This window comes from Athene noctua, chromosome 1 (assembly GCF_965140245.1).
Source record: "Athene noctua chromosome 1, bAthNoc1.hap1.1, whole genome shotgun sequence".
NCBI lineage: Eukaryota > Metazoa > Chordata > Aves > Strigiformes > Strigidae > Athene > Athene noctua.
The window spans coordinates 184,837,489-184,853,058 of NC_134037.1; the positions used below are offsets into that span (position 1 = coordinate 184,837,489).

The 15,570-nt window shown below is 39.6% G+C and overlaps 1 protein-coding gene across 1 annotated transcript in view; it reads left to right on the forward strand.

Annotated features, from left to right (window-relative positions):
- The window catches only part of ANOS1 (anosmin 1), a 161,576-nt gene extending 148,051 nt beyond the window's left edge, over positions 1 to 13,525 (forward strand). The window contains exon 15 of the transcript XR_012633719.1: positions 13,471 to 13,525. The gene's annotated coding sequence lies outside the window, so the exon portion shown is untranslated. The remainder of the gene's footprint in view (positions 1 to 13,470) is intronic.
- The last annotated feature ends 2,045 nt before the right edge of the window (positions 13,526 to 15,570 follow it).

The following is a 15,570-nucleotide window of genomic DNA, read 5'->3' on the forward strand; positions in this document are numbered from 1 at the left end:
TGTCCCTGAAATTCAACCTCTGACTAAGAAAAATCTTCCTACTTTTAAAAATTATATATACAGTTATTGGGAAACTATGAATCAAATAATGTCAGTTTTTGCAGTAGCTTGTCAGACTTTGTCTAATAAACTTGTTCTCATATCTCAGCTAACCTCAAAATCTCTAGAATAGTTTATTGAATGCCATCATTCATAGATGATAGGTTGCTCAGGGCCTTGGCCTTTTATGTTTTGGAGATAATCAAGGAAGGGGATTCCATATCCTCTCCTACTAATTACTTGTGAAACAGCAGTAAGGCAAATAGTGACATCTTAACTTTCAAGGAAATTGCATGGGAAAAACCACAAGACAAACAATTTCAACTGCATGATGGGCCTGTCAAATTACAAAGAAATTGAAAAATTTTCTTCTGAAGCACAAGTTTATAGGTTCTTTTATTCTCAGTAGGTTTGTGATGAAACCTTTCTTGCACGGGCCCTGGGAATTCAAAGCTAGCAGAAAATGAAACCTTCAGCTTCTCAATATATTTTTATTTTGTCAGACATTAGCTACCACACAAGCCCTGAGAAATGGGAAGCTGATTAGCCATATTTCTAGACAATTCTTCCTGGTTGCTTAGCTTGCAAAACTGAATGAATTAGGGCTCAGGTGGTAGTTTATCATATTATCATATTACCATACTAACATTCAACAAACCATTAAGTTGACAATGGCAATGGCCCATTTGTGTTGCCTCTTTTGTATGCCATAGTGTTGGTTTAAGGAGCTACAGCTACCAAAATTAGTCCTCCTTGGTCAGGTAACACACTAAGCAGGGTATGAGCTTCTGAGGAGGCCACCAAAGGCTCAGGAGAGCCGAGATGAGCTGAGCATGTCAGGTTTCTGTGGCAGTGGCAGAGTGTGCCTGGTACCCAGCTGGGTCTGCTGGTGCTGCAAATGTCAAAACCCCTATGCTTGGGGGTGGCAGAAGGAGAGGAGGCAGCTGCCTGGGAATGAAAAGAAAGGAGTGCCTTCAGTGAAAATGCTGTGGAAAGGCCTCTTGTCTAACTGCAAAACGGGTGAGCAAGGGAGAAAGATTCAGCACAGAGGTGCCCACTAATCTGAGCTTGGAGAGGAGTGTAAGTGATTGCATGAGCATGGCCTTGACAAAAGAAGGAGCAAACGGGGCATAGAGACCTGTGCCAGCCAAGGGGAGACGCCCCTGCAGTTGAAGCAGAATGGTCCTGAGCTCCTGTATCCATAGCAAAGGGGGAGAGGAGCACCTCACACCTTTAGTACGCTGCCTTTCTGAGGGGACTAGGTGAGGGTGGGGAGGATGAACAAGATTTGAAGAAGACCGGCACAAAGACTGTCGTTCCGGAATCCACACAGACCTACTTCCACTGAACTTCCATTTGCAGGAGACTCATAGAAATACCTTGACTTGCTGTTAGCACAGACATCTGTAGATGCAGAGCTGAAACTCTCTCTGGGACCTCTGTGCAAAGTATCACCATAGCTGGGGTACTAGCTGGGACTGACACTGCCTGCTGCTCTGACAGGGTTTTGTACCTACTGCTGGCACTGTGAAGGGAGCTCAGCTCTTCCAAGATGGACAGTATTTGATCAAAACATTGAGATGTGGGATTTGGACCTGTGTGGGAGCACACCTCTGGGCTCTGCTAGCCTTCACTGTTTCGCCACTGTGGTGAACACATGTATTGCTGCTTTCCCTTCTCTTCCTTTTTTCCCTTGGCATGCCATGTGCTCAGGGAAATTCACACTGTCCTGTCCTAAGTAAGTCTTCCCCCACATGCGATCATCACATCCATGTGTCTATCCCATTTCAGATGGTCACCCAGTATCACCTAGTGTCGGAGGGATAGTTCTGTGAGTTTCATCACTGTCAAACACTGTTGCTAAAAGGAGAGGAACTGTATTGAATCATAAGAAAAGCTGAATATATTAAGGCCCCACAAGCTAGAAAGGATAAACTCTGGCACTGTATGCAAACAGGCTGCAGCTCTTGAGTTGGGTCGAAGTAGGGAGCCTCCAAGGAGGAAATCACAAGCAGGGTTCTCCTTGTGCTTTTTCAGCAGTGACTGCAAATGAGTGAGCTCCATGACAGCACCTACAGTAATGAGATCCTGAGCTGACTAAAGCAGGAGCTGCACTGGGTGTCAGTCAAAAGAAAAGAAAAGAACATTCCTCCTAAAGGCAGGTTTTGAGCTCACCAGGAGGCTCGTCACACATCAACATTGAAATCCAGATCCTCACGTGCTCAGTTCTTCTGGCAAGGCATTAGGCCTCAAGCAAAAGTTTCTCTGTTTCTCTCTTTCTGTAGAAGTCCTGCTATATAGACAGAATAGTGAGAGTCAAACATTAAAAATAAGAGGCAATTACCGCACAAGAGAAGACAGGTGATGAAGAGACCTAGAGACCTTACGCTAATTCCTCAACTGTCCTAACTATGGGGAAACTGTGAGGCAGACAAAGCATTTCTGTATAATCATCAGTTTCCAGTTTTGCCTATTGAACCACTTAGCTTTGGATGAAAGACAGGGGTACTGCTCTGTTTTTTAGCAACTTATAGTGAGACTTTAGCAACAGTTACTGTGAAACGTTCTGAAGCTTAGACTTCTGAAATCAGTGTTTCCTTTATATTTGAAAAACAAGTCCAAATGCATGTACAGTTGAAAGAAAGCCATTTCCAGGCATTGTGAAGCATATGTTACAATCATCTTGAATGTAGAAATATTGAAATACTTTCAGATCAAGTAAATGTTTCTCTCCCCCCTTAGCTAGTTCACGATGACTCAGAGACAAGAAAAAGGGTCACCCTTTAAATGAACCCACAGCTACAGATAAGAAATTAAAACTTACGGAATTTCTTACGGGCTTGTGAATGAGACACTGAAGATCAGCCAGTGTTGCCCACCAGAGATTTAGTGCCAGAAATAAAAGGAGGCCAGATGTGAATACTAGTATCCCTGCACATCTCTTTGCTGTGCATCTTGCCTGCTCAGCAGCTCCAGGTATAATAGTCTGCCAGCAAATTCAATAGATGTACCACCACCATGGAGCCAGCAAGCTGTAAAGAACAAGAAAGCCTCTTCTGGTCTCTGGAAGGCTGCTATCATTATCCTAGCAAACTTTCCCATTGTAGGAGAATACTTAGCTTTCTCTTAAATAAACAGATCCATAGATCAGAAAAAGATAATTTAATAAGCCACTGTGGGAAGAAAACAGCCAAAAAAAAAGAGAGAACTTAGAGGGCATCAAGAAAGATTTTATAGAGGTCAAGACTGAAAAAAAGATGAATAAATACGATTCAAAAATTCCATATTTTTGTCTTAAATATCACCTAGACATTCTTAGAAATGGTAGAAAAATATAAAAAAAATAAGTGACTAAATAAGTCAAAAGCTGTTGGAGATAACATTTCTGCAAATTCTATAGCACCAATCTGTGAAATATATTTCTAATGATTCTAATGGAAATCAAGAAAAGCCTGTGTAATGTTAATAAACCTTTATTTGCAGCATTTCAGTGACGCTGGACATCTTGAAATACTGAATTTAGTTATTAACGTCATATTACTCAACACATGTTAATGTTAAAATATGTATGGCTTAGCTAAGCAATGACTAGGACACAAGGACACAACCCACTGTCAGTTTACTAATGACTGCTACTTTGTCTTTTGCCTTGTTCTTTAGTCTTCCTGCCATATGAGCAGTAAGAATGGCAAAAATGCATAAGCAAAAGGCGTGAAATAACGTCTGCTGTTTCAGTAAATTCTACACCGATTTTAGGCCATTATTGCCAAATTTAGGCCAAGCTTCTTCCAATTGCTTTTAATCTTCTCAATGACTGTAATTTAGTTAGGCGTTTTAGTGTTTGGAAGCCCCCTAATGCTGAGTCTGTCGAATGCACACGCCTTCCCTGTGTCACTAAGGTAGACTTTGCACTAAAAAAGGCAACTTATGTCCCCAGGGCTATTGACCTCTACCCACAACTGCTCCATCTGGTCAGGGATCATCTCCTGTAAAGTCTCTTTCCCTCTGCCCTTAAATTCATTTTAAATTTAATAGTACTACTGCCAGATTTGAGATTAACAAACCAAACGTGCTCATCATTGTTGACTTTGAAAGCAGATATTTGAAGCACTTATCCTTGATTAAGTGATTTCTCTAATTCTTTCTTTTTGACAGATAATCCTTCTGACTTTTCCTTTACACATCCTGGATATAATTCTGTTGTCTGAGCCTCTCTCCTCTCTGCTGTGTACTGCCCTGTCCCTAAGAGCCATGATTCTGCCATGGGAAATCCACTCTTCTAAAAATGTATTTTTATAGGTTTCCTTGTTTCTCTAGGGATGTTGCCTTTGCCTGCTCTTGACCACTGTCCCCCTACATTTTCATTGCATATCTTCAAATTTTGCAAGTTGGGCAGTGATTCTTCTCCATCACTCACATAAGAGGAAATTCAATTAATAGCTGCAAGATACTTTTTAAAATTCCAGTTACTAAGCTCCCTGTTATGTGTTCCTCAGTCTCAAAATTGCACTTCTTGTTTATATGTCAACTTTACAAAGTTTTTATCTTCTCCCAATCACTGATTATTCTGTGGCAAAAGACTTGCCTGTTTGGTCATAATATACATTTCAGGTTGCTTTTGTTTTTTAAATAACACCACCATTACTTTTTGTAAATATGATCTAGCAATATTATCACAGTCCTTCCTGTATTCATTATGAGATGCTTTGTGCTTCACAGATTCGTGTTGTTTCCTTTCTCCAATATTTAGTGTCTTGTCCTTTCCTCCCAGGTGATTCAGTAAGTGTGCTATGAGACATATTTTAAAAAGCTAGATTGCAGTTGATTGTCTTTCTTATTTAGTGTTCTTCAAAATGAGTCTATTTCTCCCATAAAGGATCTAAAAATGACCAAAAAAATTGTTTATAATGTGAGTAATTCTTTTTCCCATAATGGGTCATTATTTGCACTATAGAATGTTTATACTTTTGGCTTTGATTCAGAGATTTTTCCTAAAAATTTTTAACACCATCTGCTTTCTTGTTATAAATTTAAAAGAAGGGAAGGATGCATCCTAGCAGCAGCTAATCATTATGTCACAAAAAGATTGATTTGACATTATATTAGGTGTTCCTTAAAATGTTTCAGAGGTATGACTGTCTATGGCACTGCAATCTGTGTGTATAGATTCATTCCCCTATAAACCTGCACTGTTTACAAAAGTATATTTCAGAAAGTATTTCAAGAATGCAGTCAGAGGTTTAGTTAGGATGCAATCTTATTACTAAAGACATTTATCTTCTCTTCAATTACTTACCCCTAAGGATGGATGAGTTTGTATTCTTTTTTTCTACTGTACTTTTAATTGTGGTTGGCAAAATAATCCCTGGAATTACCAAACTCATATATGTTTGAAAAATCATAGGCTTCTCTAAAGAGAAAAAATATGTGGGTTTGTTTTGGTTTATTTCATTTTAATTTGCATTTTGGTTTCTTGCCAGTCAGGACTTATGTTTTTGAGCTTTTCTCTGTAAATAGAGAAGTTATAATTTTACAAGACTGACAGTAACAGTGGGGGAAGAGAAGAATGTGAAATTCTCATGAAGTTAAGAAATTAAAGGATTATGTTTCATGAAAAACACCAAGTAACACCACTCTTGTGACAAGATTATAAGATTTGTCAATGACAGTGATGTTGAGAATGACAGTGTGATCCATCTGTTGACAAGATTTGACATTCTGGGAGGCATGCTGCCTTTGAGGAACCCAAATCCTTGGTGTTACTGAAATGTTGCTAAGGCTCCTCCAACCCTCTGAACACTATCCCATGCTTATGTTCCATGTGGGTGTTAATAACACTACTGGGAATGAGTTTACACATATTAAAAGCTACTGTAAGGCTCTGGGAATGGGGAGGTGAAGGGGTCAGAAGCTCAGGTGGCTTTTTTGTCAATTCTGCTGATCAAAGGTCAAGGCTTAGGGACAGATGTGACATGGAGATAAATATGTGAGTGAGCAGATGGTGCTGCCAGCAGAACGTCAGCTGCCTTGACCATGGAATAATATTCCATATACCCTATGCTATAAAAAAGAACCTCTTTCACACCAGTCTACTGATTTATTGAGACAGGTTCACAAACCCCACCAAATAAGTATGAACTATTTTGCCCTTAAAAAGAGTCTAAAGATTGTCAAGAAAAGAAGTCTTTACCATAAGGTTAGAATAGAGACAAAAAGGAGAATGGTGGGTTGGTCCACCAAATTTATTAGATAGTGTAGGGATTAAGTAGGAAGAACTGGAGGCTTTATTCCATGGCCAACATTTTGCTGTAAATGACATTTGGCTGATTAAAAAATTTGTCGAATGACTCATGTGTGTCATGGCATTAATATTGAAGGGTATATGTTGCTCAGAAAAGGCAGGCAGGAGACTAATGAGGAAGGCAAAAAAATATTCTTAAATGTGAAAGGTGCTGCTCTGGGATCCAGATTACAGAGAAACATACATTTCTTGTAGGTATTCAGACCCCTCTTTATGCTGTTTGGTATTAAAGAAGAGAGAGGACAGACAGTAACATGGTCATGGTCCTGGAGATGAAAATCAGAATAATCCAAGCATAGGACTTGGTAGTAATATTGTAATTACTTGGAAGTCACTGGTCACTACTCAAGCATAATCTATGGAAAGAGTACAGAAAGACATGGAGGTAGGAATTCACCTGACTAAGGGTAGACTGCTATAGATAGGTCACCTGTATCTGTGCTGGCTGCTCTCTAGTCAATAGAGGCACTTAAAAAGTGCTGAGATCTGAGTAACTGTGCATTAAAAATGCCTTCTTTTTTTTTTATTTTTTTTATTTTTTTTTTTTACACTGTCAAAAATAACTGAATAGAAACCTAAGATACAGATGTCTATGCAGTAGATACTTAAAGTAGGATGATATGAATCCTACCCAGGCAGCCCAACAAGTTTTTGGAACATGGTGGTATTACCACTTAATAGACTCAAGAGGCAAAATCCTGCAGAGAAGGATGTTATAAAGAAGGTGGAGTCTGTTAAAGAAACAATACCAAGCTGTGTTTGCAATTGAACTAAATTGCAAGGTATTACATCATATACCAGAAAACATACTGCCCGTGGGCAGGTCAGTAAAGATGGTTGTGGGAACAAAAACAAATAAGCAAAAGTACAGAAGAAGATCATCTAGCAAAGGATGGAAAAAAATAACAACGCCCAACCTGTGAAAACATTGAAGATAATATAGACAACAACATAATGGCCAACATGAATTTATAAATACTAAACTGTAACAGTAGCATAATTTCTTCATATAACATAGCCACAAGCCTTCAATATAGGATATCTTGATTTTAGCAGAGATTTTGTCTTTGTCTTCTACTCTTAAGATCAAATTTGAAAAATGTTATTCAGATGAAAGTATCATAGTATACACAAACTTTTTTTAAAAAAAATGTTTAAGGATTAATCACTAATGGTACATGTAAATGTTGAAGAATGTATCTACTAATATAATACAGGGACTCTTGCTCTGGACAGGATTATGTACTGTTTTCATCAGCATTTTGGAGGATGAAATGGGAAGTTCTTATTAAATTTGCAGACTTGATAAAGGAAGCACATCTTAAAGAAAGATTGGAATTTAATCTCAAATTAATGGTATGGTCTATTTTAAATTGCTAGATTTAATAGGGATAAGCAGCAAGTACCTTGCTAGAGTTAGAATTAAACTGCTGGACATACAGGTTGGGGAACAATTAGCTAAGTAGTCATCTAATAGACAAGAATCCATGGGTTGAAGAAAAATTGTCCATAAGCCAACAATATTGTGTTGTTGAGAAAATAAGGAAAACTATACTGAATTATTTGGACAGGAATATGACATTCAACATTAAAATAATTTTACCTTCTATTTGCCACTACTATGGCTTCTGTGGTAGTATTACTCTAAGAATTAACCACACTTTAAGAAAGACTGTGGAAAAATTACAGAGCAAAGATAATGATCAGAATTCAGAAAACATGGTCTATGATAAAAGAAAAAGGTCTTCTGGAGTATGGTCATTTAGAAAAAGCAAAGAAGTGTTCTTTACTTCCAACTAGGTAGAAACGTGCTGAAGTGAGAAACAGGATGATGAACATCTAATGGACTCAAATTTAAGTATTTGGAAAATATTTTGTATTAGTGATGACAATAAAGTACTAGAGAACCCTGCCTGATTAGGTTTTATATGGTTTCCACGGCTTAAGAGCCATTGAAATAAACTTCTGCCCTAAGCACAATTGCCAACTTTGAATATGTGAGGACCAGACTTCTACTTCATTCATAAAGGAGAAAGCCTTGTTTTCATGAGATTTAGATATCTGGGGAGGTGCAGCACAAGGAGAGTGGGCAGTGAGAAAATCTCCAGCAACTGCCACCAGGTACTCTGGGCTCAAGTGTGCATATTGCTGCTGCTTATACTGGTAGAAGAATTACATTCTGGAGAAAGCTTTCTTTCCTCCCAGCTAGTTGCTGAAGTGGTGATGGGGGAATTCATGTCAAGGAACAGGGATGTGGACAGTCTCCCATCTTGCATATAATGCCCTCAAATGCCATCATGCACAAAACTTTAAAAAATAAAGCGTTCCTAGATTTTTTAGAGGTTTATTAGATTTTTAGAGGTTTTTACTTCTCTGTGATAGCCTTTGAAAGTTGTAAAGTTACTTTGTTTAATTTCTTGTTAATTGTTTCAAGTTCATGGAGAGTTGTGATCATGGGTATCTTGTATATGAAAAAATCTGTGTGTTAAGGACTGTTATGATTGCTTCGAGCACAGGTGTAGTGAAGTCAGGGTGAAGGGTCTTTGCATTAGAATCAGAGGGAAGGCCAACAGGGCAGATGTCGTAGTAGGAGTCTACTATAGGCCACCCAACCGGGACAGAGAGATGGACGAGATATTTTATAGGCATTTAGGTGAAATCTCATGATCGCTTGCCCTTGTTCTTGTGGGTGACTTTAACTTCCCAGACATCCGCTGGAAATACAACACGGCAGAATGAGACCAGTCGCAGAGATTCCTAGAATGTGAGGGAGACAACTTCCTGATGCAACTGGCGAGTAAACCGACCAGAGAAGGTGCCCTGCTGGATCTCCTCTTTGTAAACAGAGACGGGCTCGTGGGCGACGTGGAGGTTGGAGGTCGACTAGGGCACAGAGATCATGAAATTATAGCAGAGTTCTCTATTCTTAGAAAGGTCAGGAGAGAGCTAAGCAGGACTGACATCCTGGACTTCAGAAGGGCTGACTTTGTCCTGTTTAGGCACCTGTTTGAAAGGATCCCTTGGGAGACTGTCCTGAAGGGTATAGGGGCCCAGGAAGGCTGGGCACTCTTTAAGAAGGAAGTGTTAATGTCTCAGGAGCAGGTGGTCCCCAGGTGCTCTATGAGAAGTCGACGCCAGAGAAGACCACCCTGGCTGAACAGGGAGCTTTGGCTGCAACTCAGGGAGAAAAGGAGAGTTTAGAGCCTTTGGAAGAAGGGGCTAGCCACTCACAGTGATTACAGAGAGGCTGTGAGGCTATGCAGAGTGGAAATCAGAAGGGCTAAAGCCCAACTGGAAAGTAATTTGGCCTCTGCAATAAAGGATAACAAGAAAAGTTTCTATGTCAGTAGCAAAAGAAAGTCTGGGGAGAGTCTCCATCCCCTGCTAGATGGTAGGAGGAAATTTGGTAACAAGTGATTGAGGAGAAGGCTGAGGTGCTTAATGCCTTCTTTGACTCAGTCTTTAATAGCAAGGTTAGTTGTATTGATGAAATCCAGCCTCCACAGCCAGAATACAGAGACTGGGAGAATGACCCCCCCCAGCAATCCAGGAGACAGTCAGTGACCTGCTGCATCACACAGACACACACAAGTCTATGGGACCAGACGGGATACACCCGAGAGCGCTGAAGAAGCTGGCTGGGGTGCTCGCCAAGCTGCTTTGCATCATTTACCAGCAGTCCTGGCTGACTGGGGAGGTCCCAACTGATTGGAAGTTGGCCAAAGTGATGCCCATCTATAAGAAGGGTCGGAAGGATGATCAGGGAAATTACAGGCCTGTTAGCTTGACTTCGGTGCCCAGAAGGCTGATGGAGCAGCTCATCCTAAATACCATCATGCAACACGTGAGGGACAACCAGATGCTCGGGCCCAGTCAGCATGGGTTTATGAAAGGCAGGTCCTGCCTGACAAACCTGATCTCCTTCTATGACAGGGCAACCTGCTTATTGGATGAGGGAAAGGCTGTGAATGGTGTTTACCTTGACTTCAGTAAGGCCTTTGACACCATTTCCCATGAATTCTACTGGGAAAACTGGCTGCTCAAGCCTTGGATGGGCACACGCTTTGCTGGGTAAAAGAACTGTCTGGATGGCCGGGCCCAAAGAGTTGTGGTGAATGGAGTTAAATCTGGTTGGTGGCCTGTCACGAGTGGTGTCCCCCAGGGCTCGGTGTTGGGGCCACTCCTGTTTAACATCTTTATTGATGATCTAGACGAGGGGATCGAGGGCACCCTCAGTCAGTTTGCAGATGACACCCAGTTGGGTGGGAGTGTTGATGTGCTCGAGGGTAGGGAGGCTCTGCAGAGAGACCTGGACAGGCTGGAGCCATGGGCTGAGGCCAACTGGAGGAGTTTCAGTAAGGCCAAATGCCGGGGGCTGCCCTTGGGCCACAACAACCCCCAGCAGCGCTACAGGCTTGGGGAGGAGTGGCTGGAGAGCTGCCAGTCAGAGAGGGACCTGGGGGGGGTGATTGACAGCCTGATGAACAGGAGCCAGCAGTGTGCCCAGGAGGCCAAGAAGGCCAATGGCATCCTGGCTTGTGTCAGCAATAGCGTGGCCAGCAGGGACAGGGAAGGGATCTGACCCCTGTACTCGGCACTGGTGAGGCCGCACCTCGATTCCTGTGTTCAGTTTTGGGCCCCTCACTACAAAACGGACATTGAATGACTCGAGCGTGTCCAGAGAAGGGCAACGAAGCTGGTGAAGGCTCTGGAGCACAGGTCGTAGGAGGAGCGGCTGAGGGAACTGGGGGAGTTTAGTCTGGAGAAGAGGAGGCTGAGGGGAGACCTTATCACCCCCTACAACTACCTGAAAGGAGGCTGCAGAGAGCTGGGGATGAGCCTCTTTAGCCTAGTTGAAAGCAACAGGACAAGAGGGAATGACCTCAAGTTGAGCCAGGGAAAGTTCAGACTAGATATTAGGAAGCATTTCTAGGAAGTTACAGAACGGGTTGTTAGGTGTTGGAATGGGCTGCCGAGGGAGGTGGTGGAGTTCCCATCTCTGGAGGTGTTCAAGAGTAGGGTCGATTTGGAACTTAAGGATATGCTGTAGGTGGGAACTGTGCTAGGAGAACGGTTGGACTAGATGATCTCCAGGGTCCTTTCAAACCTAGATGATTCTGTGATTCTGAATTTGCCCTACTAATACTTCATAAAATGCTTTAAAACATTAAACATCTTTAAAACATTAAATGAAAGAGGAAAATTTACATAAGAAGAACACAATTATCACAAGTTTAAACACAAGGAAATTCAAATTTTGCATCTTTCAATGGTGCTATAGCCTACAAAATGATGGATTTTTTTCTAATATAGAAGTAATTCTTTCTCAGTAGAAGTTTTTAAGACATTCCATGGCATGTACAGTTATAGAATTATTAGCTGATGCAATATTTCATGAGACTAAATCAATTTCTAGGAAAAAATATTCCTGTAGAGTTACCTTTGATTTTAACTTAATAGGCCGACATGCAGTGCATGTTGTAACACAGGACGAGGATAGGAAGATCATAGATGAAGAGTGTGAGTGGTATCTCAGCAAGTGTGAATAGCCATACTGGCAGTTTATGTCAGCTTCATTACTAAGGGTAATAGATGTCCATAAATCACTGGAGGATGAATACTGAAATTAGACAAGGCTTGGTTTGGACAAAAATGCTTTAGGGACATTAGCAGCTGCTGCTCCAGGGCAGTGAAGCACCATTTCTCAGTTTGGCAGTAGTCAAGCAAATCATTGTGTCTACTTCACTTGGAACAGAAAGTGAACATGGCTTAACATCCTGCCTGAAGAACTGTCCCAGTTCTTCTCATTAATGCTTATATACCTTTTCCGCAATGTTTCAATGAATCCTTCAAGAAACTGAGAAGGTATTCTTATTGGCTCCCAGATGACCTGATAGGGAAATGGCAAGCTGGAAAGTACAGTTTGTCAAAGTTTGAGCAATAACAATCATTTAAATAATGGAAAACAGTGATAACTTTGTATTGAATTTAACATGGGCAGAACTGGACCATAATGTAAGAAAATTTCTGAAAATTGCCATTTTTAGGATGAATACCATATGCTTTGGAACTGGCACTGGAAAAAAATATAAATCAAATATATTTTTAACACAGAGCAAGATAACTTCAGAACTGGCTGTTCTTTAAGGAATTAAATCAATTAGTCTCTTCAATTTTCCAACACGATTTATTACTTTTTACTGGGATAATAATTAAAACAAAGAAGCTGTTACTGATTAAAGTGAAAACTACTGACTTCCAACATGAATTGCTTGTATTTTTGTTCTACATAGAACTGGAACTCCCAGCTCTGGATACACTATTACACTTTTCTGGAAAATATGTGAAGCAGTATACAATTCAAACAATACTTTATTGCTAATACAGGAGTGCTTCTAAATGCTTTTATAGAGAGTCTTTTTTCTAAAAGAGGGTTGCTGTTAAAATTGAAAAGGATTAATAGCATTGCATTGATTGTAAGAGCAGTTCCTTTGACTTCAGTGAATATAGAGTACTTATGTAAAAAGTGTTCATAGTATGAAATGGAGATCTCAGGAAGAATCTATCATAAATATGGTAGCTGTTTTAAATTGAGTTTTGTCTGCATTATTAATGCATTGGTGTTATACAAGTGCTGTAGTACAAGATTAAAGGCTTGTCTGGCATTTCTCATAAGTTCCAAAGATCATTTTTACATAAGCAAACCTAATGTCTATGAATTTTTATGTCTATGAATAAACCTATTAATTAATAAATCCTATTAAAAAAATTACTAATAAAATTAGTATAGATTAATGTTCACTGTACCAAAGACTCAAAATAATATAACAGTGACAGATATCTTTATCATTATAAGAATCTTGTTGAGACGATATTCATTAGTTGTCACCTGAAAGTGAAGAAAAAGAAATACATTTTTCTTATATTTCAGCTATGTAGGATTTCTTGTTCCAATATATATATATATATATAAAGAAACCAATAACATAGATCAGTTCACTACTATTTCAATCACATTATCAATTACATGTCATTTATGTCTAAACTGATGAATTTTTTTGACTGCTCCTTATGTCTGGACTTTAGAGATATTTTGTTCTTTCTCCTTCCTCTACGGCCTTGGATTACAGCCTGGGCCTGCAGAGCAGAGGGGAACTGCAGAGAGCTATGAAGATGTTCCCAGTCTCACCTCTGGAGGGCAGAACCATGAAAACACTACAGGATGTCTCCTTCCTACAGCCTCAGCACAAGTGATGAGTTTTCTAGTCATGCACAACCTACTGGTACACTAATATATTAAGACAATAAATAGTGCTTTTCTATATAATTTCCAATTTTAGAATGCAAGAAATATAAGTACTTATTTCTGTAGGAAATATTTTATTCAAATAAAAACATGGATTGTAAACATGGTATGTTCCCTGTTAATTTAACAGAATTAGACATCTTACTGAAGCAGAGTTCTCCACTAGTTCAAGAGTAATTCTGGGAATGTTTTCACTTCATGAGATAAAAATTGCAGCATTAAATACATGCAGCTGGTGCAATTATGTAATATGATTTACTTGGACTTGTGGCCAAAATTGTCAGTAAACTTTTGTGTAATTAGAAAATGGTTCAATGACAGTTCTGTTCTGCTGCCCTTAGTCAACTCTGAGTTATACCATCCACTTCCAGGAATGTCACCAAAGCTGATCATAGTATATTCTCACTGTTTTGAAACACACTTATGACTGAAAGATGAAAGGTACCAGGTGTCTTTTAAAATCTGTTTGTCACCTCAGGATGTAAAACTGCCATTGCAGAAGGTCATACATTAACATTTGCTTTAGATAAAAAAATGTCTTGAAGTTGCTAATAAAATAAGTAAAGCTTTGAGAAAAAAAAAAAAAAAAGACTGCTTTAATTTTGATCTTTCAGTAGACAAATACTGTAGAGGAAGAATAAATATTGGCTAAATAGACAAAAACTACATAGAAAGTAAAAGATTCAGAAAGGTATATATACACTCTGTGTATGTCTGCAATTATTCATCACCTAGAAATATTGTCACTTGAGTAAAGGTCAGTATTGACTAGAAGTTTCTGATATTACTAAATAAACGCTTCATCAGTTTTGTGCAATTTATTTCTGTCAGCTCTGCCTATGACATTTGTCTTAATGCTGTTTAGTGTGCATGGAGAAAAGAATGACCAAGTGGCTGTGCACTGCATCGTCTTTTAGGATATACCCACGGAAGTGGATGAAGTCAAAGGAACTTGACTCCTGACATAGTCCACTACAGGCTTATGGCAGGGGTCCAAATAGAAATGCTGCTAGATACCTGTCCTGACAGCAGGGAAGGCTAATATGTTTCTCAGGGCTAGAAGACAGAATAATCTGGGCTGAAATTGAAGCCCCACAATTTGCTGTATAAGCTTTGGTAAATCACTGAATTTTGCTGTTTCCTGATTTTTGTCCTAGTAAAATATAGACAACAGCAATTTCTTGGTGATCTACTTTGGTAATAAATTTTTCTGGCTAGAGATTTATTTTTACCTAACGTGCTATAATGCATGGATAAATATATCCTCAGCTTCTTGCTGTTTCTTTGGTACAAAGTAAGTAAAGACAAGGAATTTCAACTCTGTCCTCTAGAATTTCTGACTTCATTGGATATTTAAAAAAAAATCCCCAAATTTAATTATTTTAATAAGGTAATTAAAGCCTGCTGTTGGGATAAACTATGTATACTGCAAGATAAATTATTCCCTTCTGGTCTTCCCTTCTCTCTTGTTTGCTGAGTCCCCTTCCAACTTCCCTTGGCCAATACTACTATTATGGATACAGTACGGTTGGTGTCCTCCCACAAATGCTACTATCCAGTTGCATACCTTCAGAAGGAAAAAGAAGAAGTAGATGTACTGACAAAATTTTAAGTGTATGAAATAAATGCACAATTCCTGAGCTGCTTTCTCTGAACAAGCAACAGCTAGGAAATCAATACAGAGAGAACATGGCGTCATTGAGGATATTGGATTGACTAGCTTTCCAGTTAGCATAACTGTGTTTGAAACAAGAAAAAATGTTGGCAACACTGTTTATTCAGAACTTTAATAGACATGTGGCTAGTCTGCAAAACTTTGATCTGAGTCCTGATGTAACTTTCACATGTCACAGATACTTGCAAGCCTGTTAGTTCTACTGTTCCATGTGCAAGTCCAACATCTGGGATGCTGATGGTTTTAGTT